This window comes from Tamandua tetradactyla, chromosome 23 (genome assembly GCF_023851605.1).
Source record: "Tamandua tetradactyla isolate mTamTet1 chromosome 23, mTamTet1.pri, whole genome shotgun sequence".
Taxonomy (NCBI): Eukaryota; Metazoa; Chordata; class Mammalia; order Pilosa; family Myrmecophagidae; genus Tamandua; species Tamandua tetradactyla.
The window spans coordinates 16,596,783-16,623,521 of NC_135349.1; the positions used below are offsets into that span (position 1 = coordinate 16,596,783).

The 26,739-nt window shown below is 40.2% G+C and overlaps 1 protein-coding gene and 1 pseudogene across 1 annotated transcript in view; one reads left to right on the plus strand and one right to left on the minus strand.

The window, feature by feature from the left end:
- CALN1 (calneuron 1) overlaps positions 1–26,739 on the minus strand; it is a 360,848-nt gene that overhangs the window by 252,681 nt on the left and 81,428 nt on the right. The window lies entirely within an intron of this gene.
- Positions 25,141–26,019, plus strand: LOC143666506 (large ribosomal subunit protein uL18-like; annotated as a pseudogene).

Genomic DNA, 26,739 nt, shown 5'->3' on the forward strand with positions numbered 1-26,739 from the left:
GGGGGTGCTTTCCTGGTTGATAACACACATCGATGTGCCAGGATATAGCATTCAACCACATGGGCACTGATTTAATCCATCATGCCTATGTAATGGGACCACAATGCAAACTCGAGACACCAAGCTTGGGGGTGCTTTCCTGGTTGATAACACACATCGATGTTCCAGGAGATGGCATTCAACCACATGGGCACTGATTTAATCCATCATGCCTATGTAATGGGACCACAATGCAAACTCGAGACACCAAGCTCGGGGGTGCTTCCCTGGTTGATAACACACATCGATGTGGCAGGAGGGAATTGCATCCTGACACCATGCTGAGAGGAACCAGAACCTTCCTGTTTGAGACCTCTCAGACTTCAGCCTACACGTCTCTTCTTCTGGCTGAACCTGATTTGTATCCTTTTTGCTGTATTAAAACTGTAATCCTAAGTAGAGTGCTTTCCTGAGTTCTATGGGTCATGCTAGTGAAGTAGCAAGCCAAGGAGGTGCGGGAACCCTTGAATTAGCCAATTGGACAGAAGTGTGGGTGGTCTAGGAACCCCGGAGCTTGCAGCTGGTGTCTCAGGTGGGGACTGTGCCCTTTGCCTGTGGAGTCTGACCTAAGTAAGTTTGGGTAGGTGGAGTAAGAACTGCACTGCAGTGGTTGTCAGAAGTTATGGCACTGGCTCCGAAGCTTCTGTTCACTACTTGGTGAAAAGGGACTATTGGAATGACCACCACCCCACTACAACCTTAAATGACACTTGGGAGAAGGTGTGCACAAAAGACAGCAAGAAAGCACATGGGAGAGGGCCCTTCATACCAAGAGCCTATTTGAAACATCACATTTGGTTATAATAATTGATGCCTTGCTATCCGCAATCTCACCAGGGAAAACCACGTTAGCACACAGTTTTATTATTCCGGCCTTCAGTAAGAAATACATTTTGTATCATGCCAGGGGCATAATGTAGGTATAATATATGTAGGTATGTATACTGAGTTGAAGCATGTAAACTATCTATTTATCTAGGTAAAAAATGGCCAAATGTCAGCAATTTCTTGAGGGTCCAACTAATGTACAATAGGTACCATGTGTCAGACTTACTAAGTGCCAGGCACTGTTCCAAGCTCTATTGCATATGAACTCATTTACCCATGTGGTAGGGTCTACTCTTACCCTCTGACTTAAAGTCATGTGGTTAGCAAGTATGGGAGCCATGATATGAACCCCGACAGTCTGACCCCAGAGTCTGCACTCCTAAATATCACACTCCGCTGTTTCCAACAAATACCTCCTGAAAAAGTAAATATCCTTTCCATATGTGATGCACTCTGGTCCTTTCTATCCTATTTCTTCCCTTTCTTCTTCTTTTCAGTTTGCCAAATTGATTTCCCTACCCACTGATGGCTCAGGACCCAACATTTTGTAAAACCCTGGCCTCACCCTGTTCTTTGGCTTCCCCAAGGACATACTCTCCAATGGACGGTTCCTCTTTGGCCCACACCCTTCTCGACCTCTTCAGACTGTCCTCCAGCAGCCTTCTAAGCCTGTCCTGGGTGCCTTAGACATTGCTCCATCTCCCCTGAATCAATGTCCTCCTGACGTCAGCGTTTCTGTTAACAGGACCAACTCCCACACTGAAAATTGAACTCTCATTCACCTAATCAAACCAGCACATGCTATCCACCTCTGGAGACACTGCCTACTGAACAGCCATCCTTCCTGTGTCCCCAGAGGCACATTACATTCTGTAAGGATAGAAAACAAGCTTTGTTTTTGTATCTCCCAATGGGCCTACCAGTCTTAAATATAATACCTGCTCAGTGATAGATTTGCTCCTGGCCAAGTCTCCTTGCTCCTGGCACCTCCAGCCCAGCACCACTGACCACCCCTCTCCCCTCCCCAATCTGTTAAGGACCCTCAGCCACAAATGAGGGAATAGCAGAAGAAGGCAATTTCTTTCTGCCTCAGGTCTTGGCCAGTTTTACAGCCTGACCCTAAATACACAAAAGGACAGCAGTAATTTTTCCACTGCTAATTCAGCCATTTCACAGGATCTTAAACCAAGTCAGCTTTGGTGCTTTAAGCAGGCCCCAAAAGATGCCCAGCTGCCCGTGGCAGGTGACACATCTCTTCTCAGGCAGCACAGGCCCTGAAACAATCAATTCTCATAAAGTCACCCACCAAATAATTCACGGCCCTGAGACTTAGGGCAAAATGATAAACGGTGGGATTTAGAAGAACTGGTTCCACCCCCTAAAAGAAGTCCCCTTCATAAGGTAATTTTTCAATTTTAACTCTTATCATCCTTGTCCTCCCTTTGCTCACATGCAAAAGGACATGTAAATGTGGCCCAAAATCTTGCTTCTAACATTCTCACAAATAAATAGAACAACCCCTGGAGCTGGTGTCTAGAAAGACAGCCAGTTGAAATATAAGACAACTTGACCTCAAACCTCCTGGGGAATGTGGAAAGGAAAACCTACAGGGTGAGACAGGCTCACAGGAGTTCAAGAGAAACAACTCCCCTCTGTTATTCACCAAATTCCTGCATTTCAACCTGCTCAGCTCATTTGTTCCCTGCTGGGTTACTTCCCAGTTCATTTTGCCTGCCTGATAATTGATAAAGGACCTGGATATGAAAGAAATTGTTCTTCACTGCAGGCTGCATAAATCTCCCATTATCAATAGGAAGCAATTTATTTGCCTAAAATCGTCAGCTCTCTCATTTTGTTTTAACATGCTGGTTCTCTATCAAAATACATCTACACCTTTGAAAAGGCTATTTTCAAAGCCTCTCACCGACTCCAGCTTGAGAAATAAAACTGAAATCGACCAAGGCAAACTGACCTCATCCCAGCCCTCCAATATTAAAAGAGCAGCTTAGAAAAGGGAAGAAATTGCTTTAAGAATTCTATCCAGAAACTCAATCCTAAGGGAGTCGCAGGAGAGTAAGCCAACTATTTCAGAACACATGTGCATACACACACACACACACACAATTCCTGATTTCTTCTAAATGAGAAGGCTTCCTGGCTGAGGGTTGAGGGGGAAGTTGAGAGGGCCATGCTTGTTATGTGGGGATTTTCTAATCACAGAGTAGAACAGTGTGATAAAGGCAACATTTTAATCCACAGAGAAAAATATGGGGCTGAGATACTCAGTTAAGAACTTGGAAAGATTAAGTTAAAACTGTACATCATCTCATACACCAAAATGTAGTTTTGAAAACTTAAAAAGTAGAGGGAATTGAAACAATAACAATGAGACAACAACAGAGGAAGGTCTTTCTAAATCAGAAATAGAGACCCACACAAAGGATAATCCTTGATACATAATAAAAGATTTTACCTGAATACTCCAACAGGAAAATGGGGAAAGACACAAACAAACTTTCTTCAAAAAGAAAAATGCAGGTAGCCAAAAATCATATGAAAAATAATTCCGTCTCACTATGAATTTTTTTCACTCCTGGTATTTTTTACAAGTAACTTTTTAGAGCAAGTAACTATAACCATAGTATACCATGTGTGGTAGTTAGATTCAGTTATCAACTTGGCCAGGTGAAGGCACCTAATTCTGTTGCTGTGGACATGAGCCAATGGTACATGAACCTCATCTGTTGCTGACTACACCTGCAGTCAGCTAAAAGGCGTGCCTGCTGTAATGAATGGTGTTTGATTTCATTGGCTGGTGCTTAAATGAGAGAGCTCAATGTAGCACAGCCGGAGCAGCCCAGCATACCTCATCTCAGCACTTGCAGCTCAGCCCAGGCCTATGGAGATGCAGAAAGAAATCACCCTGGGAAAAGTTGTTGGAACCCAGAGGCCTGGAGAGAAGGCCAGAAGAGACCATCCTGGGCCTTCCCACATAAGAAAGAACCTCAGAAGAGAGTTAACTGCCTTTCCTCTGAAGAACTAACGAAATAAATCCCCTTTTATTAAAAGCCAATCCGTCTCTGGCGTGTTGCATTCCAGCAGCTAGCAAACTAGAATACCGTGTGTTGTCTATCAGATTCAGCATATTCTCATAAAGTCACCCACCAAATAATTCATGGCCCTAAAACAAAGGGCAAAATGATGAATGGTGGAAGTCAAAAGTATTGGTTCCAATCCTGAAAAGAAGTCCCCTTCAGTAGGGTAATTTTTCAATTTTAACTCTTATCAGCCTTATTTTTCCTTTACTCACATGCAACAGTGAATACATATTTGTTCAGCTAACACATATTTGTTGAGTGCCTGCTGTGTGCCAGGCACTGTTCTAGGTGCTAAGATATGACCGTGAACAAACAAGTGGGAAAAACCGCCAATGGGCAATGGGCATTTTATAAAGTAAACGATGTAATGTGAAAGAGGATGATAAGTGCTGAGAAAAAGGAAAAAAGAAGAGCAGACGAGACAGTGTGCAGAATTTGGGAGAGGTACAGAGAAGCAGGTAACACTTTTAAATGCAGAAACCAAGTTAGGCTGAACTGAGAAGACATTTAAGCGATGACTTGAACATAAGGGCGCCAGGTACACGACTACTGAGGGGAAGTGTGTGCCAGCACAGGGAACAGTCAGTGCTAAGTCCCCAGGTAGGGCTGTAGTTGGCAAAGTTCCACAAGGATTCAGATTGGGACAAATATTAAAAAGGATATTTTTTGAGATAATCAGAAAAAAAACTAAGTGTAAGCCAGATATCAAATTTTTAGTTAACTTTGTTGGTGTGATAAAGGTATTGTGATTGTACAAGAAGAAATAGCCCTTATTTGTTAGAGAGATATACTGATGTGATTACGGGCTGTACTTTAAAATACTACTGAAAATAAAATGTTGGAAGCAGGGCTGATAGATAGATAAAATTGGTCAAATACTGAAAATTGTTGCAGCTCAGTGATGAGTGCTCAGGGTTTGTACTATCCTCTCTGCTTTTCCATATGTTGGACAATTTCCATGATAAAACATTTTTAGGTATGCATGCCCTTTGACTCAGCAACTCGATTTGCAGGAATTTATCCTTTTTAGAAAAGAAGAGATGTGCACAAAAACTTACCTACAGGGATATTTATCACAGTATTATTTTTAATAAGAAAAAATGTGAAATTACAAACAATATGTGAGCAGTTAAATAAATGACAATACAGCCATTCAGTGGAAAACAGTAGAAAGATCAAAAATAGATCTGAATACATATAAAAAATTTAGTATATGACAAGAGCAGCGTTTCAAATAATGGGGACAAATGAATTCAATAAAGGCTTTTGGGACAACTAATCAGCTCTCTGAAAAAAAAATTAAAATGAAACTGTACTCCACAGTCTATTTGCCAAAGTAAATTTCAGGAGAAGAAACGATGAAATATTTTAAAAAATGAACTCATGAGTGCAATAGAAAAAAAACCACAAGAAAAATTTTCTTATAATCTATAATCTCAGAATGGTTAAGTTTAACTATATATGTAACAAATCCAACAGCCATAAAATAAAAGACTGATCAAGTCTACATAAAAATTAAAGACTTTTCATGGCAGAAATCACAGTAAACTAAGTCAAAAGAGAAGACCGAAGGCAAAGTATTTGCAGTATATTACAAATGAGAAGCTAACTTCCCTAATATTTAAACAGCACCTATAAATCAATGAGGAAAAGACTAACAAGCAAGAAAAACATGGTCAAAGACTACGAACACACTATTCCCACAAAAGGAATCGCAAATAGCACTTCAACATCTAAAACAACACTCAGCCCCACTCTGTAACAAGAGAAATGGAAATTAAAGGTACATTTGCATAATATGTAATTCAATTGTGAGACAGGTAAAAATTAAAAAGGTTGATAACACACTGTGGATAAAACCTGGGAGAAATAGGCCATCTCAAATTCTAGTGATGGGAATCTAAAGTAGTATTATTACCTCTTTGGAGTACAATATGGCAATCTCTATTCATATTATAAATGCACACTTGAACTCAACAAGCCCAGAAAGGTAGAAAGGTACTCTCCAAGTAAACTCATACATATGTGAAGTGAAGTATGAGCCAGGCAGGCTCTTTGTTACAGAATTCTTCTTTTTTTTTTAAATGATGAGATTTAATGATATTAAGAAATTATTGTACATGTTCTTAGGTGTTGTGGCTCTGTTTGTATTTTTAAGTCCTTATATTTTGAAGATATAGGCTAAAATGGTTACAGATGAAATGATAAAATGTCTGGAGTTTCCTTTAAAATAGTACAGGGAAAGGGAGAGATAGTGGATGGGGTTATAGATAAAAGAAGCTTGGCCATGAGTTAAAGCTGCGTGATGGGCCCAAGGGGCTTCATTACACTTGAGTCTTCCTTAAAAAAGAAAGCCCTTAAAAGCTAAAAAAGGATGAGAATCAACTCAAATACCCATGAATAAAAAACTATTTAAATAAAGGATGGTGCATCCAAACAATGGAATACTAAGTAGCTATTAAAAGCCTAAGAAAGTCCTTTATATTCTCATGTGGAATGACCTACAAGATAGTTTGTTTAATGAGAAAGCAAGATACCAAACAGTGTGGCTAGACTCTACCATGTGTGTAAAAAGAGAAGAAAATGCTACATAAACCACACACCTGCCGGTAAACGTATAGAATAATTCAGTATGAATACACAAGAAACTGGTTTTCTCTGGGAAAGGGGATTGAGGTGGGGCAGGGATACAGGAGTAGGAGAGACATTTTTCACTATTTACACTTTTCTACTTTTTGAAATGTGTACGGCTAATGTATTATCTACTCAAATAAATGAAATCTATGATTACCAAAAAAAAAAAATACCATATCATTAATAGTGGTTATTACTGATGGATGGGATTATAGCTAATTTTTATTATGTTCTGTATTTTCTCAAGGACAGGGCATTATTTAAGTAATTGGCTGGAGGGCAGTACTTTTGAAAAGGCAAAACTAAGAAACGACAATCAAACAGTTTGTGTGAACCATCACACAGAAGATGACACTGCCAATCACCCTATTCCTTTGGGGACCACACCTTCCAGCACACCAAGAACCCCCAAGTCACAGGGATCAGGGTGAGAATGTGATGCTCAGTGAGATATGGCCCTGCCTTTCGAGCACTCACGAGGGGCAGAGACAGAAGAAAGTGCAATCACGCAACTGCAGCGCTGTGTGATGTGTGATAGTATCCACAACTTAAGAAATCTAGGGGTCATTGGAGGAAATGGATGTTTCCATGAGAATGCATAAGATCGCTAAAGACCAATGATAATTGGAGTCAAGATCATATGGGGGTGGTTCAGCTGACCCCATTTGTTAATTGGCATCCCTCAGTGATTCAACACTAAAGCCAGTTCCTAATATTTGCATTGGCCCTCCAGCGCCGAGCAGAGCTAAATTTACTCATCATTCCTCTTTATGCGTTTATACTTTTACCATTTATCAGAACAGCAATCTTTCTCCATGCGCAGACTCCTGCTGCCATTCTAAGTGAATTCAATATCCTTAAACACTGTTTCTCCATTCCATTCAAGAAATCCCACACATGGCCACATTCTGGCCCTTGTCATCACCCGATGTTGCTCCAACTCGCATATCTTAAGCTCTAAATTTCACTCTACTACCACAATCTCATATTTTTCCAATTCTGTCACTTCTACCATCTGTTCTTCAACCTCCCAATACCTTGACTCCTGCCATTTCTCCAGGCTGTCAGCCTTCCAATATCTTCCTCTCTTACTCAACACAACTAGATAAGCCGCCTGGAACACCAAATCAATTCAACCACTCTATTTACAATACACTTTACGCCTTCACCTCCCAGCCCTCTGGTAGACCTGTCATACGGTTCCAAGGAGCATTGCCACTTCCAAAATGAGACTTGATTCTTTACTCAAACCCTATGGATGCTAATCAAGGTCTTTGATATCCTCAAACTCCCAATCCCACATCCCAAATCCATCCCAATACCCACAATGAATAGTGTAGCCATCCACTTATTCTTCAGGGAAAAAAAAAAAGAGGTTAGCAATCCAGAAGGTCTTTAATTTTTCACTCCGTTCTGTCCTATAAACTTATGTACTGCAAAATTCATTCTTATTTCTTCTCTTATCTCAGAAAAAAAGATAACTCCATTCCATTTGCATCAGACTCATTTAATGGGACTCTTAGTATTCTCTTGGATTTACCCGACTCTTGAACCCTTGGCCCATTGCTTTGAGGCAGCTGCTACTGTACCTGAGAAATCAGAAATTTTAAGGGATGATTTTGATTACTGAACCACTGTATAAATATTCTGTTTTGCTTTCTGGCATATTGGGGTAGACAGGGAAATACCTGAACTCTCTGAATTGTAATCCAGCTGCCTTGATCTCTGATATATTATATAGCCTATATCTTGTACCCTTGTGACTGTAAATCTTGTGACTTCATTTGTATCCATTTCACCTGATTTTTCAACTTTAGAATCTTATAAGTAGTAAAGATAGCCCCTGATGTTTTAGCAGTGAAGGGCCTTGGGTCAGCCCAGAACTAACCCACACTAAATCCAAAGTTATCTTGATAACCGAAGCTGGATCTAAGCAAAATGGGCCCACCTGACATGCACAGTAGCTTAGACTTTAACCTACAAGTCACCAATACCTCATTCCGCCATCTTCTTTCTGTGACTAAGCAAGTCATCAGTCTGTGTATGTTCAGTAATTAGATCACTTTTAATCACATCATCCAGGGCTTCTGAGCTCATTGTCCACCTTTCCTCTAATAAAACGATCCGAATTTCTGCAGTTCGGGAGACAGATTTTGGGCCACTAGGCCATCTGCTCTCCTACTACCATGTGTCTAGGAACAAATTCTTTCTCTGTTTGCACCCTGGTGTCTAGGGAATTGGTTATTGAGTGCATCAGGCAAAAGAATCCATGGCCTTTGTCAAGTAACACTACCGACACACAGACTCAAATGAGACTCCTTTGGGGCCCTGTGACTCCAAGGCCTGAGGTGAATTCTGGAATCTCTGGCTCACACCCTCCCCCCCACCCCCCATGATTTCTGAACTTGGCTGAAGCACCACACTGTGTATGCAATCTGGCTTCCCCAGCAGCAGCCAAATGGGCCAGATGACAACCAGAACTACAAGGATAGCATCTCCCTGAAAATTCGATTTTGACAAATCAGAAAGAGAAGTGAGAGAGGTAGGAAATAAATTCCCTTTCTATTCCTCTCCCCAATGGACCATCCCCAAACGGCATGTCTGTACAGCCTATGTGGAGGTATCCGACACTTTGAGCTGTATCTCTTTATTACTCATGAAACAAGGGCCAATTTAGCAAAGCATCACTGGCTATTTTCTTTTCATCCTTCCCTCTGTCGTCTTTGCCCTCATTCTAGCTGCCCTTGGTTTGCACCTCCTCCAAAGCATTAGCACTTAAGCTTTGCCTCAGGCACTTTGTTCTAGAGAACAGGACCTAACCTGCCACGGGGACTATGAATTCCATCTTTTCCTTCCTATCCAGAGACTTCAACCTTAGCTCTTTCTCACTTCTATATCACATCTTTTAGTAAATAGAGAAAAACATAGAGAACAACATCACAAATTCCCATGACCAAGCTATATTGAATCACACTGTGCTGGTTTTTTTTTTTTTTTGCATGGGCACGCACCAGGAATCGAACCTGGGTCTCCGCCATGGCAGGCAGTAACTCTGCACTGAGCCACCATCGCACCACCCAGATTGTGCCATTTTAACTTAATTGTTTAAAGGGAAAATAAATTAGACATCACAGGCATAAGTGAAGCCCCGCTTTGTTTCTGTCCCTGATTCCATTCCTCTCATTCCCCAGGCACAATCACTAGCCTGAATTTGGTATTTATCATTCCCATTTAGGTTTTTAAAATCTTTATGTATTATCATGAAAAATTTGAAGCGTAGCAGCTCAAAAAGAGAATAATATAATAAACATACTTGTCAAACACTATTTTATCAAATCTATGCATTATGACATACTTTGTTCAGATTTTTTTTAAAAGCTTTACTGAAATGTAGTTTACAGATCATAGCACAAGGCTCCTTATGAATCACTTCCCTCTTTCATAGAAAGTTTATTTCACTTTTTAAAAAAATCAGCATATAAATTTATTTCCTGGTGTGATTTTGACTGTGAAAAAATGTTCCTGGGGAAAAAAGACAGGAAGGAAATAGGACAGAAGATAAAGGTGAATTATTTAAGAAATGTGATATTTTAAGAAGATTACAGGTTGTTATACTTTTCTTAATTTACCAAAGTATCCAAGTGTATAACTGTCATATAAGAAAAGTAAAACATTCTAAAAAACAAAAGCAAAGTAATGAATGGACTGAAGACTTGACTACAACCGCTAATCTCCATTCTGGGATTTATTTTCCTGAGATGGAGTCTCAGGGCAGAAATCTTGTTCATAAATTTGAGACTTCTGTTCATATACCCAATTACTCTGAAAACTCTTTTTTCCCCTCAATTCATATTAATCAATTCAGCTGTGAAGAAAAAAAAACCAGTCACAGACTGTGCCCTTAGATGGGCTTACAACATGCATATTTTAGCATAGGCTGAGAAGTGAGTTAGCTAATCTTCAAAGAGGATGACTGCCATGCCATTCAGCAATAGAAAATGCAATTTGTTTGGGGGGAGAAAAGCCATTTCAACATGAAAATTGGTTTCATGACAATACGCTTGATAAAAACAGCACATAAAGTAACTGCTGGCAGACCAGGCTCACTCCCCTGTGCCCTTCCCTCTCTCACTCATTACCCTCTTTTGCTGATGTGTCATTGTAATGGGAAATGAGTTTCTCTCAATGGAAAAACAAGTTGGGACATTTTTTTTTTCATTCAGCAATGAACCAAGACTGTGCACACATTCTGTGAAAAACAATAACAAACATTCAGCCATTCTACTCTTTCTACCTGAACTTACTACAGAGATTTCCTTGTCATCATCATAGTTCAATCTTAAAAATTCCTCCTCAACTCTTCCTCTTCTTGTTGATTTTACCTTCAAAATCCAGAGCTATAGGCCTAAAACAGCAAACCAAATCACGTTTTGCATTAGCATCAAATTCCTCACTGGCTCCCACCCAGTCATTATTTCAACAAGCATTTATAGACTCCTATTCAATGCCAGAGCATCCACTGAATGCTTTTTCAGTGAGAAAAAGCAGGTGGTCAGGTGGAAATGGGGTGAGAAAATAACCAAGGCAGAGGAATGGCCAATGAGGGTGGCAAGCTCGACACTGAAGGAACAGAGAGAATATGCATGGAATACAGTACAGTGATTGAGGCTGAGGGTGGTTGCATTCAGGCTTCTCTGTCTACCAGCTATATGACCTGGAGAAGTTACTTCACTTGTCTGTACCTCAGTTTCTTCTCTTGTCAAGTGGGAATAATAATAACATTGACCTTGTAGGTTGTAAGGATTTGATGATAGGACATGTAAACTATATGTGTGAGGCACATAGTAAAAACTTAATAAATACTAGTTATGACAATGAGGATGATGACAATGTTGTAGGTGAAAATACTGTTATTATTGGGCCTGGATTGTGAAGCTGGCATCCCCAATGAGAAGAGCATAAGCGACTACTTATCAAGCAGACCATGTTTTCCCTCCTTTGGCTATATGGCCTTTTGGTCTTTGGATCTTCCTTGATGGATTCTCACAAGCTCATCATTGCCTGTAAAATCTACACCTCACACTTCAGGTGTGAGTCTGCTATCAGACTTGCCTCACACCTGCAGGCCTCTGTCCCATGCCATACCCCAATCCCACATCATGTTCTAAGGCACATGCTTCATACCCATCAGAGAATGCATTACATGTGACTAAGAAACCAACCAGCTACCTGGAGCCATGTTGCTGCCCAACAGGTAGACATTCTTTTCAAAACCAAACGTATGATGGAAATTCTTCCAACTCTCTACCTTCAGAGTTCTCTGAGGGAAACAGGATGTTCTGATTACACAAGAATGACTGTGCTCCAAAGCAGTAACCACTCAACAATTTTTTGTCCATTTCTGGACAAAAAATGTATGATTTCCTATGAGAGTCCCATCAGGACAGTCTTCATGAGGTTGGACCTTGCATGGACCAGAAGAGCAACAAATGAAAAACAGTCTTTCCGAAGGACTTCAGTCACTCTGTCATCCATTCAGTACCCCATGAACATCCAGAGATTGATGATAGTGTTTGTCACTACTTATCTACTTGCCAGGAATCTCTGTAAAATCACAGGTCCCAGAAGTCCTAGGCACACTTAGTCAGGAGCCCAGCTCTAGGGACAACTCTGAGATATCCATGTTTATGACCCTAGAAGCGGATATTAGAGGTGCTGCCCAGCCAAGACAGCTGCATGTTACCTTCAAGGAAGCAAGAGGTCCCCAGGAAAATCCTGGTTCTCAAGACTCAATTCCTGTCACCAGCCAAAGGAGAGGGACCTGAACGGGATCTGTGCCTTTTGCCATTTTTTTTCCTGGTTCTAAATGTGTGGGAAATTTTTCTCTGGCTGTGGGCACATTCCCCCAGGCTCAACATAAACTGATTCAGGTCTTCTCAAGCTGGGGAAGGTGATTTAAGGTGACCCCATATAAAAAGATATAGAAAAAGTAAATAACTCTAAATAAGGCATTGTTTGTCTCCAAACTGTCCGTGGTCTCTTGGACAAATAAAACAAATGTACAGTTGTTTTCTCAGTGATGCTACACCCTTCAAAGCTGAGAATAAATCAAGACACTCACCAAAGCAAGACAAAAACTCACTGCTCACATTGGCCTCCCAGTCCAAAATCAAATCACTTTCCTTGTAAATCAATGAAGGTTAAGACTGATACTTTCTGCTTGCAGATCCAAATTCTGTTCCAAGAAGTGTATTTAAGGATCTGGCCCTAACATCTCCTGGGCTGAAGTCCCACTCACCAGTGTGACATTATTGCAGGGCCACTACACTAAGTATGGACAACTTCAACAGGAGTTATGCCGGCTACCCCAAAAGGAAAGACCTTGGTTGTACTCTGTCCTTGGGAACCTCTAGGATAGTAGTGGTGGTGGATTTTGGCCAAGAATCACCTGCTGCCACTGCTGGATTTCTAGAAGGTTGTCAAACAAGAGGCTTTCTCAGGGTAGGGAGATGTCTGCAGTTCCCTGGTCCTGTGACTTTTGTTATAGGACATCCACTCAGCAGAATTTTCGCTGCCAGGCATGAGTATGTTAAAGCATTTAAAGGATAGACCCACTCTGCTAGTACCAGTTCAGAAATTGAACCTAGGTAACCCAGGTTTGGACATAGAGAATGTACTTTCAGGGAGCATCTAGCTGTCTGGAGAAGAGGCTTTCATGTTTCCAGGCAGCCTAAACCATCAACAACTCACCTTTTGACACAATGTAGTGGACTTGGGCCAGAAGTAAATTCTTTGTGTAATAGACATAAGGATTAGGTCTCTAGGACTGGATCTCATGTCATGATGCTGGAAGAAACCTTCCAATGGCCTAGCATCAGGCTGGACCATCGTCGGCTGGGGTTAGAAAGATAAAATGGTTTTAAGTCCTAGAAGGAGTGAAATTAGAGTGAGAACCAGACAAACTGCTTTCCTTCACTAGGGTGAACAGAGAAAAATATCAAAGTCATACTACAAGATTACTGATACCTTGTCCAGTATCATGTGGATGTATTAGCCAAATAGAACTTTGCCCAACAACTCTGTATCTTACTCCTCACACTCTCTCTATACATTTCTGATGATGGATCCAGAGGGGTTCTATTTGCCGTTAGTGAAGGATTGCCCAAACAAGCTTTATGGAAAATTCTCTAACATCCTAAATTAATCTACAAAACCCTGGATTAGAGAAGCAAGAGGTAACCTCTCATGGTGATTGGCTGGAGGATATTGATGTTCTAGTACTTATACCACACACTGTGCTTATTGACATAGAGCACTGAAGTTCCCAGAGTATAAATGACCTGAGGGACTTTTGCCACCATCTGCACTGATACAACTGCAAAGGGCCTTGCCTTGAATTAAAAAGCGAATGCACGCATTTGACCCGGACATAAGACCGTTTGTACTAGAATCAGCTGCAATGCAATATTGGGTCAATATTTCAGTTTCTTATTGCTGCTGTAAAAAATTATCACAAACTTGCTGGCTGGAAACAACACAGATATATCTCACAGTTCTGGAGGTCAGCGGTCTCAAAGTAATCTTACGGGGCTAAAATTAAGATGTTGGCAGGAGTGGTTCCCTTCGGAGGGCCCCAGAAGAGAATCTGTTTCTTGTTTCTTCTAGCTATTAGAGGAAGCCAGCCATGTAGCATCTTCCCTTCTCTCTGCTCTCTGCTTACAATGAACCCACCTGGATTATCTCTTCATTGCATCTGCAAAGTCCCCTTTGCCATGTTAGGTAATATATACATAGGTTCTGAGGTTAGGATGTGGACACCTTTGGAGAACCATTATTCACCCTGCCACAGGTAAGTAGTGGTCTAGAAGTTCTTTTTGCTATTCTTCAGGAGAGGTCAAAGCCAAGGGAAGCACACACTGTGGAGAAAGATCAAAGGGGATGGTGGAGTTATACAGAGAAGGCAGGGTTTAACAAATGAGTATGGGTGCTGAATCACTATATGGATATTTCTTTCAGTCTCCAGCATCTTAAAGCAGCTAGAAGTAAAAACCTAAAATTGTGAAATTGTAACCCATACCAAACTCTGAAATCTATTCTACAACTAATTGTTGTGATGTGTTTTGAAATTCATTGCTTTTTTTTATGTTATTTTTCCCAAAAAAGAAAAAAATATATATTTCTTCTAGTCCACAGTGTTCTGGAGCAGCTAGAAAGAAAAATCTGAAATAGTGGAATGGTAACCCATAACACACGGATACACGTTCTGTAACTACTTATTGAAGTATATTTTGAAAATCGTTGCTATTTTTTTCTTTTCTTTGTATATATGTTATATTTAACAACAAAAAAATGTTAAAAAAAAGAGAGAGAGAGAGAGAAGTAGAGGTCTGTAAAGCCATCAGGGACCAGCCACATGCTTCTGTGTTTAAGCACAGGGCAGAGCCAGAGTTTACCAAGCAATGGCAGATCATTTTCCCAGGGATATCCAAGATCAGGGGGATTTTAGAAAAGTGCTTGGATCGAACAGGACCACGTGCTCAGAGAAGAGTCCCATGTGGATTAGGCTGGGAAGAGTCCCCTGTATCCTCAGGCCACACTGCAGGAGGTGCCCTTAAGTAGCATCTGGTCACACGTGAGCCGAATAAGGGACACCAGGCAGTTGGCCCATGGCACCAGGAACCAGGCTACAAAGCTTGACCAGGGCTTCATGCTAACAAGCCTGGCAGTGAGTATCCATTATACCCTATAACTGGAAGCCAGAGGAGAGACTGCCTGCAGGGATAGACCCAGCTGGTTCCTATCTGCCATAGAGGTAGCTCTTTAGCAAAGGGTTTGGTACAGCTCAAGCCCGGCATCCAAACACATCAGGACATGCTCATCATAATACAGCTGCCACCTAGGCCAAAGGGGTCTCAGTGCATCTGCAATCTCCTCACTCCTTTGGCTGGGGTCCTCTTGGCTGGTGGAGGCTCAGAAGCCACCAGCTCCTCCCAAAGTTGCCTCAGGATGATAAGGCAAAATTTCATCATCCCTCCTGCCACACTGTCCCTGTCCCTGATGGACAGCTTACTGAACTAAATCTGTGTGAGGTGCTGTGCTGGGCACTGAAAGGACCCCAAGATTCCAAAAGCACAGCCTGTACCCACAGAGACATGTGATCATCATGGATGAAGCAGCCATTCATGGAGTGCAATAAAATACCAGTCCAACTGTGAACAGATGGAAGCATAAAGCATTAATTTGTTATTAAATGCTGGTCAAATGAACAAACCCATTAACCGAGCCCACTTGTCCTGGTGGCAGAGCTTAAATGATGACATGGGAATCAGTGGTCAAAACTTACCCATTCATTCATTTACCCAAATGAACGGCAGATATCTGCTGAACACATTGTATGGCAAATACTACACTTGATAGAGATATAGGCAGAAGAATCAGACATAGCCCTCATTCTCAAGGAACTCCTGATCAAGGAAGACAGAAAAGTAAAATCAAAAGTGCCTATGCTGGGTGATAAAAACACCAATAAATACATGTAAAATGTATTATGGACAGAAAAGGGAGTGATCAGCTTTTGGGTGTCTAAATTTTCATTTATTCCATCAGCCTATCATTCAACAATTTTTTTTTTAATCCCAACAATACATCAACAAGCTCTCTGCCAAGCCCTGTGCTGGGCAGTGGGAGTGTGGTAAGGCCAGAGTTGACACAATTCCTGACCACATAGAGTTAAATTCCATTGCCAGTATATAAAATGTCCAGAATAGGCAAATCCATAGTGACAGAAAATACTATAGTAGCCGCCGGGGGGAGGAGGGGTGGAAGGAATGGGGAATGACTGCTAATGGGCATAGGACTTTGGGGGGAGAGGAGAGATTGATGGAAATGATCTAAAACTGAATGTTACGATGGTTGCACAACTCTGAAGACCAAACACAATTGAACTGTATTCTCTAGAAAGATGAATTGCGTGGTATGTGAAATTCTATATCAATAAAACTCTTATTAAAAATTTTTGGTGCCAGAGAAGCACAGTTAGGCAGTCACAATGGCATGTAATGATTTCTAATAGACTCTGAGTGTTACTGGGGGATGGGGGCTGATTAGGGGCTTCAACAATGCCTAGTGGGAGAAAGGTCTGGAAGATTTCCCAGAAGAGGTGACATTTAAACTGAAATTTGCTTCCAGCAAAGGAGTTAGCCAGGCAAAGTGAGAAGCTAAAACAGTTCTAGGCAGACGGAGGAAAGCATGTAGAAGGAAGAGAACACATGGTATGGCTGAAAAATTGAAGAAAGTTGAAGAAATCAGGAGTGGGGGGAGGACTGGGGAAAGATGAAATGTAGGCACCACCATTTCATAAAGGGCCTTAGAAACAATTTCCAGAAGACGAGACTTCATCTTAGGGCAAAGGGAAACCGCTTAGAGGTTTTAAGAGGGAAATTATAAAATCTGATTTCCAGTGCATTCATTTCATCAGCCAACAAGTATTTAATGAAGACCTTCAGTGAGTAACTTCAACGTGCCAGGCTCTGTTAGAGGACAGAGCTGTGAAGAGAGTAGACAAGGTCTCTCTCCTCATGCAGTTTTCATAACTCTGAGAGAATCAGCCCTTACGCAAGTAAGCAAATATATTAACAAGATAATTACACACTTTGGAAAGAGTCCCCTGGGGCAGCAGTCATGTGGGAAGGATGAATTGGAAGGAGCAAGACTAGAAACAGAGAAAGAGTAGGAGGCTCTGACTGCAGTCCAGGTTAAGGATGAGACTGCTGATGCCACCCCCAAAAGACAGTTCCTTCCCACGACAGCCTCCCCCAATCCATCCTTCTTCCTGGCCAACAGAGCTTATCTTCCACTATATCAACTACAAATGCCAGAAATTCTCTTTTCCAGCCTTCTTTAGTTAGAACATGACAAGTGACCCAATTGTGGCCAGTAATTTTAGAGGTACTTCTTAAGAAGGGTTCCTCCCTCCTAAAAAAGAGCTGTCCAGCATGTCCCTTTCCTCTGCTTGATGTGGTGGGTCTGCAATGATGTGTAGAACTGTTGCAACAATCTGTGACAAGCGTTACATGTCACTGACATGTTAAGGGCAGTAGCATAGAAAGTCTGAAAGGACCTGAGTCCTTGTTGACATATTCAACTCACTAAATTAGCTGCGGGACTGACCTAACTCTTACTTCTTTTTAGGTGAGATTAAAAAAAAAACAACTTCTATAGATTAAGCTGTTTTATGTTGGGTATCCTATTTATCGCAATCAAAATAGCTTAAGCGATTTGATGTACAAGCTTACAATGCTCACAGTGGAAATTTAAAGTGGGCAGATGCAAAAAAGATATTTAGGAGGAAGAAATGGCAGGGTTTGGTGATTAATTGTCAGTGGGGGTAAGAAACAGATGTCCCTGAAGTTTGTGAATTCAACAGCTTGATAGGTGGACTGTCATTCACTGTGTCAGAGAACACAGGAAGAGGAGCAGATCTGGACAATGTGGAAGTTCCTTTGATAGACCAAGAAGGGACTGAGAGGGAATGGGTAGAAGGCCATGGGTTATTTGGGCAGCCAACCTGTCCACCTGGCATTCCCCCAACATGTCAGTCTGCAGTGTAATTACCCCAAAGCAATAGAGGACAACATGCTTCTTCTATTGAAGTACTAATATGGCAGTAAGCAATAAGTCCAAGATAAAGTTACCAGCTTGCCTCTGAGTTTCCATGATGGGTTCATTTTCAATAACTCTTGAAAAATACAGGGAAGAAGAGACATAGGTCAGAATCACCATCATAAAGGAGCACTTCATTTTTATGCAACAATATAAGAAGCCTCAAATGTTTAGGAGTTGTACAATAGGAACATTTTGGGGAACCATTCCAACCCTGATAAATATTAGAGTAAATTCATGAATCCAAGCCATTGTTGTAATAAGGGGCTGCTTCTCACTTTCCTAAAGTCTTAGATCACTAGCCCTAGAGGGTTGTGATGCTGACATAAGTCCTTAAATGGGGGACACCCGTTTAGGCCCTAGAGGGTTGTGAGGCTGACACAAGTCCTTAAATGGGGGAGCAGGATCCAGTGGCAGCACTGGAGGTTGGCTGATCCCAACCCTCCATAGCCAGAATCCTTCTCCCATACTTCCTTCACCACAAAGACAGGAAAAATAACATACACACTTTCCCAATCTCCTTTGCATTTAGGAGTAACAAGGTGACCCAGCTGTGGCCCATGTAATGTAAGCAGAAGTTGGCAAGGGATTTCTGGGATAGCTTTTGCTTTCCAACCAAAAGGACAGACAAAGCTGGTCCTCTCCGTCTTCCTTCACACTGACTTCACCATAGTCAGGTCATCATGCCTGGAGCTCCAATTGTCACCTTGTGACCTTGAGGACACAAGCAAAAAAGGAAAGAAAGAAAAGGTGGCATAAAGGGTGTTGGTGTAGGATGGAAAAAGGCTGGATCCTTAATAATGTCATGGGTTGGTTGAACCCCAGCTAATGGCTTTCTGCCTCCAGATTTCTCATATAAGGAAATTAAATTCTGCTTGCTTAAGGCACTAGTTGTTGGTTATTCGCAACTAAACATAACCTAAATTATCAAGAATTTGGTGCTCGAAATGATGACCGCAGATTACAGATGCTAAAATGTGGAAATGGCCAACTAAAGGTGGTAGACTGCCAGGCATAGAGGACTCAACTTTTATTCTGGGATTGGCATAGTTTGATTCCTTCTTGAAGTTTTCATCAAACTTCTAAAAGAGGGACAAACTTAAACTAGAGGGCAGCCAATGCTAAAGCAGAGAGAGAATAAAATAGAGCTTTGCTGCTAAAACCTCTCTCTGACTTCATCTTGGAATTAAAGTCCACTAGAGAATCACATAATCCATTCCCTTGGGTTTAAAATGCCAACTTCCATGCTGTAAGCTAAACATATAAAATCATATGCAGGAAATACTGGTTTAAGTAATGACAAAGTAGCTTTTATCACTCTCCCATAGGTAACAATGATAAATTCTAAACAAAATATAGAAAATAAATATATGAAAGCATAGAAGAGTGGCCCAAAACAGACAGAAACTGGAGGGGATTTGACTCTTGGGGATAAAGGCACAAAGAGAGATTTATATTTATATAGCTTTTCCTTTGAGGACAATCCTGAGACTGTGAGAGTAGAAACCAAAGATTTAATGGCTTGAGGCATCAGAAGACAATGTTTGGTATTGACAGAAGATTTGAAAATGGAAAGAGAATATTCCAGAAAGGAAGGAACTACCGACAGCTTTGGTTGGCTGACCCAGCAACCATCCCCAACCCCCTTCTCCTTTACCATCTTTTACTATAGAGGCCAAAAAGCTAAACATGCACTTTTCTTAGCTTGAAATTAGGGGTGGTCATATGTTAATGCTTTGCTTGCAAACAGAGGTGGTCATATGTTAATGTTCTATCCATTAAGGACACTAGGAGAAGGCTTCTGTCCTCAAACAAACAATGAGAAATTCAGGAGGTGAAGGTGCTTCCCCCCTGCTTCTTCCTCAATGTTTCAGATACTTGTCTGATGCTTGGACCCAAGGCAGCCATCTTGAGAGCATGAAGCCATACACTTGAGGACAAAGAGCCAACAACTTCTTACAGTATGGTAGAAAATTGAAAAGGACCTGGACACTTGAGGCATCAATATGTTACAGCACCCGACATGAATTGTCCCTCTTCCGATTTCTTATTCAGTAAACAGTAACTGTCTTTGTGATTTAAGCCACTGCTCATCAAAATTCCTGTAACATGTGAAATACATTGCCAACTGACAAAACTGACAATTTTATTCCTCCTACCTAAAAATTCTAGCAAATGAGAGAAAAAGATAGGAAGTAGAAGAGGTGGCAAATGAATCATAAATATCCCAAGTATTCTTCAAAGGCTACGAGTAGATTCAATTCTACTTGTTGGCAACCTCTAGCATGAAAATACCAAAAAGAAAAAAGTAAAGCAAATAATAGTAAAAGAAGAGGAAGAAACAAAAGAGGAATTGTTGATTAACATGTATTGCTTGCTTACCAGGTTCTAAGTGATTTCATGCATTGCTTTATTAACTCAGATGGGAATTCTTGTGCCATGATGATGTCAATAAACAGTACCAATAAGCCCATTAGGGTCAACCAACTTGTTTGAGACTGCTACCTGAATTAAGTAACAAAAAAAAAAGAGTACCAACCTGAGAATCAATACACTAGCATTCTAGTTTTGATACTACTATTCATGTGAATTCAGGGAATCATTTCATATCTTTGGGTTGATATCTTTTAAAAGATGTTGGAGGAAATTATCCAAAGGGGCCAGTGGAGAGCCACCATTCTAATTTCAAACTATTTACTCTGGCATAAATAATTTGCTAGATTTATGAAATGTCATGGTCACACCAAGGGAGCTAAAGCAATTGATTTTTCCAGAGCTTGAAATACTGGGCACAAATGACCTGAAAAGGACATGGAAGATAGGATACCTTATGAAAATAATAGCTTCCTAAGGGCTCTCAAAGTGTTAATACAGTAGCTGTCAAGTTAAGAAAAGACTTAACGTCCTGGTAAGAGGCAAGCTCACTGTCACATTTATACAATGGCCAGAAACACTTTTCATTTGATTTGGGGATGCGGGTGATAGTTTTATTTAACAGCAAAATTTCCTTCAAAATTAATTCAGCATTAAAATTGGTTTACATTTTCTGAACACATACATTCTTTGGAAAAAAAAAACCAAAATCCAAAGAATGTTTTGGATAGTGAATTGGGAAGAGGGCTGAGATGAAATATTCACATACACAATCCACAAATGCAATAATCTTCCAGGCAGAGAAGCAAAAGTTGATTATTTGTGAAGTCACCTATGAATGATTTGAAAAAAAAAGTCATTCAAGTTCTAGAAAATTACATTGATATGTATTTATGTTTAGTATCAGTAGTAAAATTATATTTTCAAGTGAATCTGCAGCTCAGGGCTTTAAAACATAGATTTTTTTTTTTTTAAATGCACCAAGCAGAATCCCAAAGACCGCAAGAAATGTTTTATTTATAATGTTTGCTTGATGCTAGACATTGTGCCCATCTGTCTCTTCCAATATATTTTCCAAACCAGATTCATAGACTGTAACTAGAAAAGTAAAAGGGAAAATGTTCTGACTCCTTCCCAGCCTAACTCAGTCTATTATATTTTTCTTTGTTAAACTGCCAATGCAATTTACTGTGCTACCCTTCATTTCCAGCTTTACAATGGTAACTTTGTTTCCCTTTCCTGAAAAATCCTTTAAAGATGCAGACAGTGATGTCTACTTCTTCCTTACCACCACCCCCCCTCACATACACACACAACCCACACATACTTTATGTGGTGGGAGATAAATAAATAATTATTGAACAAAGGACCCAAATTCTCAATACAATTCATCCCCTCCTATGAAAAGGACTTGAAGGAGACAAAATGCTCCAAAAAAAGGAAAGCTCCCATCCACTGTCTCCAGCCCTCAATTGTCTTTTACATCATCCTCTCCCTCTCTTTCTTTCTAGCTGCCGTTACATTCCACTCTCTTGTCTAGTTGGGGCCTTAATGACTCCAAAGTCAAGGAAACACTCCATGTTTCTTTTAGCAATCACCATTCAGTCTCCCATCACAAAGCGATCTAAGCCTACTAGATGAGCAACAGCTTCAACTCCTTGACAAAAAAAATCTTTAAAAGGATAAAAAAAAAGCTAGTGACCATTCTTAAGTAAGTCAGTCAAAGCCTCAGGAATGTCAGGTCATCCATTGGTTGTAGGAATCACTTGTATCATCCTGTCATTACCCCAAAGAACAGAAAATTAATATCCACAGATAACCAGCATGAGAAGGAGTCCCAGATTCTAAGCTCCCAGAGGGGTCAGTGAGTTATTCTCTGCTGAATATAAGTATCTGTCCACCATGTCTTTATCAATGAAACAAAGAAAAACTAAAAAATCTAGATATACCTGGATTCTCTGAAATCCAGAGAATATATAAAACCACCAGGCTGTTGGTTTTAACTTAGTACCTCAATCCCCAAAGACAAGCTTGCTTCTGAGCAAATCCAACCTGAGATTCAAAAACTCAGATATTAACTAAAGCCAAATTATTGGAAGTCTCCTCAAATATTCTCTTACAATGCATGGTGATTGTCATAGAGGAAGCTTGTAATAAAGAGCTGAGGAATGGATGAATAAATGAAAAAACAATATTATTTTGCCTGGGATCCTTTTAGTACAGATTTATTGACCTACAAAAACAATGTCAACAACCAAGCCTAAAATGTCTGATAGAGAAGGAGAAAATAGAGAGAGTTTCTTGAGTATCTGCTGTGTACTAAGTACTGTTATTTTAGTTTTAAAACAATACCAGGGGACAGGGTGGGAGAAGGAAATAGGGAGTTAAGGCTTAAAATGTAGAGAGCTGCTGTTTGGGAAGATGAAAATGTTTTGATAATAGATAATGGTAATGGTAGCACAATTGTAATTGACTGCACTTAATTTCATATTTGAATGTGGTTAAGAGGGGAAATTTAAAAACCCATGGAATTACACAACACAAACAGTGAACCCTAAGATCAATGACGAACCACAGTTTATAATACAATGATAAAAATGTGCTTTCATCAATTGTAACAAATATACCACACCAATGCAAAATATTAATAACCGGATGGTATGTGGGAAGCCTGTGTTTTATGCAGGATTTTTCTATAAACCCACAACTTCCCTAACAGAAAAAAATTAAAAACAAAATAACACTGTTTTATCATCCTCATTTTGCCCATTATTATATTTACTTTACTTATGAGATCACAAGGTTCAGAGAGTAGAAGTACCAAAGTAGAAACAATGATTACCATTCATGCACGAGCACACCACATGCACACATACACTGTTTTTCATTTTTACAGCAACATTGCAAGTATGTACCATTATCCCATTTCAAAGGCAAGGAAACTGAGGTACAGGAAGACAAGGAAATTTGCCACAGGTCATGCAGCTGTGACGTAGCACACACAGAACTGGAATCAGAGGCAGTTCAGTAGTGCCCCTGTCTGCTGGCCCTTCTTCACCACCACTGTCTCATCAGCAAAAAGGCCATCTGTATAAGAGATACTGGCCAGAGTCCAGGCTGACTGTGACCGGGAAGGAGGCAGAGAACCTGTGGAAAGTCCAAACCATGGAGTCTGAGTTCTCAATGACCACTGTTCAAAGACTCACTGCTTGTCTCGTAGATGCCCAAGGCTTTTCCTGAGTGAAAATCTGATCATCCTTGACTCAGAAGGATGTCATAAAGACCTAGGAGATGGCTGCCAGGAAAGCACTGTGATGTCTTTTCAGACAGGCCACGTGTCCCTTCTTCCTAGAACCCATGGATGGAGAAGACTCGGAGGCAGTGCGTGCCCACCGGCCAGGTCTGCACAGTCACGTGTGGGTTGTGTTTGAGAATTAACTGGAGCAAAAGCAGGCCATGCAATTAAAAAAAAAAAAAAAAAAGCAGGCCATGCAGTGATAGGAAAAGAAAACTGCAAGATCAATAACTCTCACAAACATAGATGCCAAAATCATTACCACAATAGTAGTTAATCAAGCCCAGCAATAAATATATTAAAAGGATAGCACATATTAACTCAGAAATGTTTACTCAAGTAATGCAATGTTAGTTTAACATTTGAAAATCAAAGTAATTAACCATTTCAACAGAATAAAATTGTTTCAATAGCCGCAAAAAAAGCACTTGACAAAATGCAACAACCATTTATGCTAAACCTCTCAGCAAGCTAGCAATAATGAGTAACTTCCTCAATCTGATAAAAACCTACCATGAATGAAAGGCCTAAAGTTAATGTCATACCTGAGGGAAGAGTGAACGAAGGCTTTCACCCTAAAATTGGGAACAAAGCAAGAATGTCAGCTCTCTTCTGTCTTCTATTCACCATTGTCTTAGACTTGCAATAAGGCAAGAAACAAAGGCATAAAGTTTTGAAAGGAAGAAGCAAAACTGTTCCATTTTGTAGAAACGATTGTTTAAGTAGAAAACTCCAAGATACCCACAAAATAACTTAGTTTCATAACTAATAAGTGAATTTAGGATGGTCACAGGATACAAGGTTCATATAAAAAATCAATTGTATTTTTATATATGAGCAGTAGACAATTAGAAAATCAAATTATAAAAATGAATTCCATTTATGTTAGTGCCAAAAAGAGAGTAAAATACATAGGAATAACTATAACTAAAAGATATGCAAAACCTCTGCATTTGAAAATTACAAATGTCTGCTAAGGGAATATTAAAGAAGATCTCAATAAATGGAGCTATATATCATATTTATGGATTGGAAAACTCAATGGTGTTAAAAGGTTAGCTATATTTAAATTGATCTATAGATCCAATGCAATTGCTATCAGAATTCCAGCAGCCTTCTTCTCCCTCTGCTCCCACAAAACCACCACCCCTGTAGCACATTTCAGTCTGCAGGTCTGTGGTAAGCCATGGACGTGGGACTGTGCTCTGCAGGATGAGCTTTATTAAAGTTATCAAGAATAAAGCAAATTTCAAAAAATACTGAGTGAAATTTAGAAGAAGGTGAGAGAGTAAAATGGATTATTGGTTTCAGAAATGTGTAATAATTCAGGATAAAAATAAGTTCAATGCACCCAAACATGGGACGATGGTTTGCATAGCTTAAGCCCATGAAATCCCAAAGTATGGTGTGGAGATTGGCCTGACAAATTACACTGTGACATACTTTACTGGCCTGCAGGCTTCCCATTGGGGGTTTGGTGTGGATAAGATCTGTGAAGACCAAGTGGAGGTAAGTGAAGATGAGCACAATATAGAAAATATTGATGGTTAACCTGGCACCTTCACCTGCTATGTGGATGCAGTCCTGATCACAACTACCACTGGAAATAAAATCTGGGGGGGGTGGGGTGTGGGGGGCTCTGAAGGGAGCTCTGGTTGGAGGCTTGACTAGACCTTAGTACCAAAGATCTTAGTACCAAAGGTACTAAGGCTTGACTAGACCTTAGTACCAAAGATCTTAGTACCAAAGGATTTTCTGGTTATGATTCAGAAAGCAAGGAATTCAATGCAGAAGAACATCAGAAGCATATCATGGGTCAAAACATTGGGAACTACATGCATCACCTAATGGGAGAAGGTGAAGATGCTTATAAGCAATAATTTTCTTAATACACAGAGAACAACAGAACTCCAGACATGATGCAGGAGATGTACAAGAAACCTCTCACAGAATTCAGTCTATGAGTAGGCTAAGGAAGAAGATAAAAAGAAAAGGTGAAACCTCCCTAAAACATCTCTTGCCCAAGAGAAAGATCGGGTAGTTGACAAAGCAAGCCTCCTCAGAGCTCAGGAGTGGGCTGCTGAAAGTTAAACCAAACCACAATTTTCTGTGAAGATCTTTCAGATAAAGGCAATACACATATCATCTAACCAGCTATCTCTGTGTTAAGCTTGCATTATTATGAATCTGTAGGAAATATCTTGAATTAAAAAAACAAAGTCTAGCAGTTAAAAAAAAAGTTCCAGCTGTCTTTTATATAGACATTGACATTGGATTCTAAAATTTATATGGAAATTAAAAGACCTGGAAAAAGCCAAAGTTGACTTATTTTAATTTATTTCAGGACTTATTTGAAAGCCACAGTAACCAAGCTAGTCTGGTTCTAGTAAAAGGATAGAATGATGTATAAATGGAAAGAAGAGGGAGTTAAGAAATAGACCCACGTTTAAGCAGTCAACTGATATCTCACAAAGGTGCCAAGGTAATTCAATGGGTAAAGACAATTTAAAAAAAAATAAATGGTGCTAAAACAACTGGTATCAGCATGGAAAAAAGGAACCCCAACCATTACCTCTATCATACATGGTAATTAACTTGAAATGCATCATAGGCATAAATGTAAAAGCTAAAAGCTTAATATTAAGCATCTGGGAAAAAACAGGAGAAAATCTTTATGCCTTTGGATGGACAAAGATCTCCTAAGACACACACACACACACACACACACACACACACACAAAATGAAGCATAAAAGAAAATAATGATAGATTTGACTTTATTAAAAGTTAAAACTTTTGCTCTTGGAAAGCC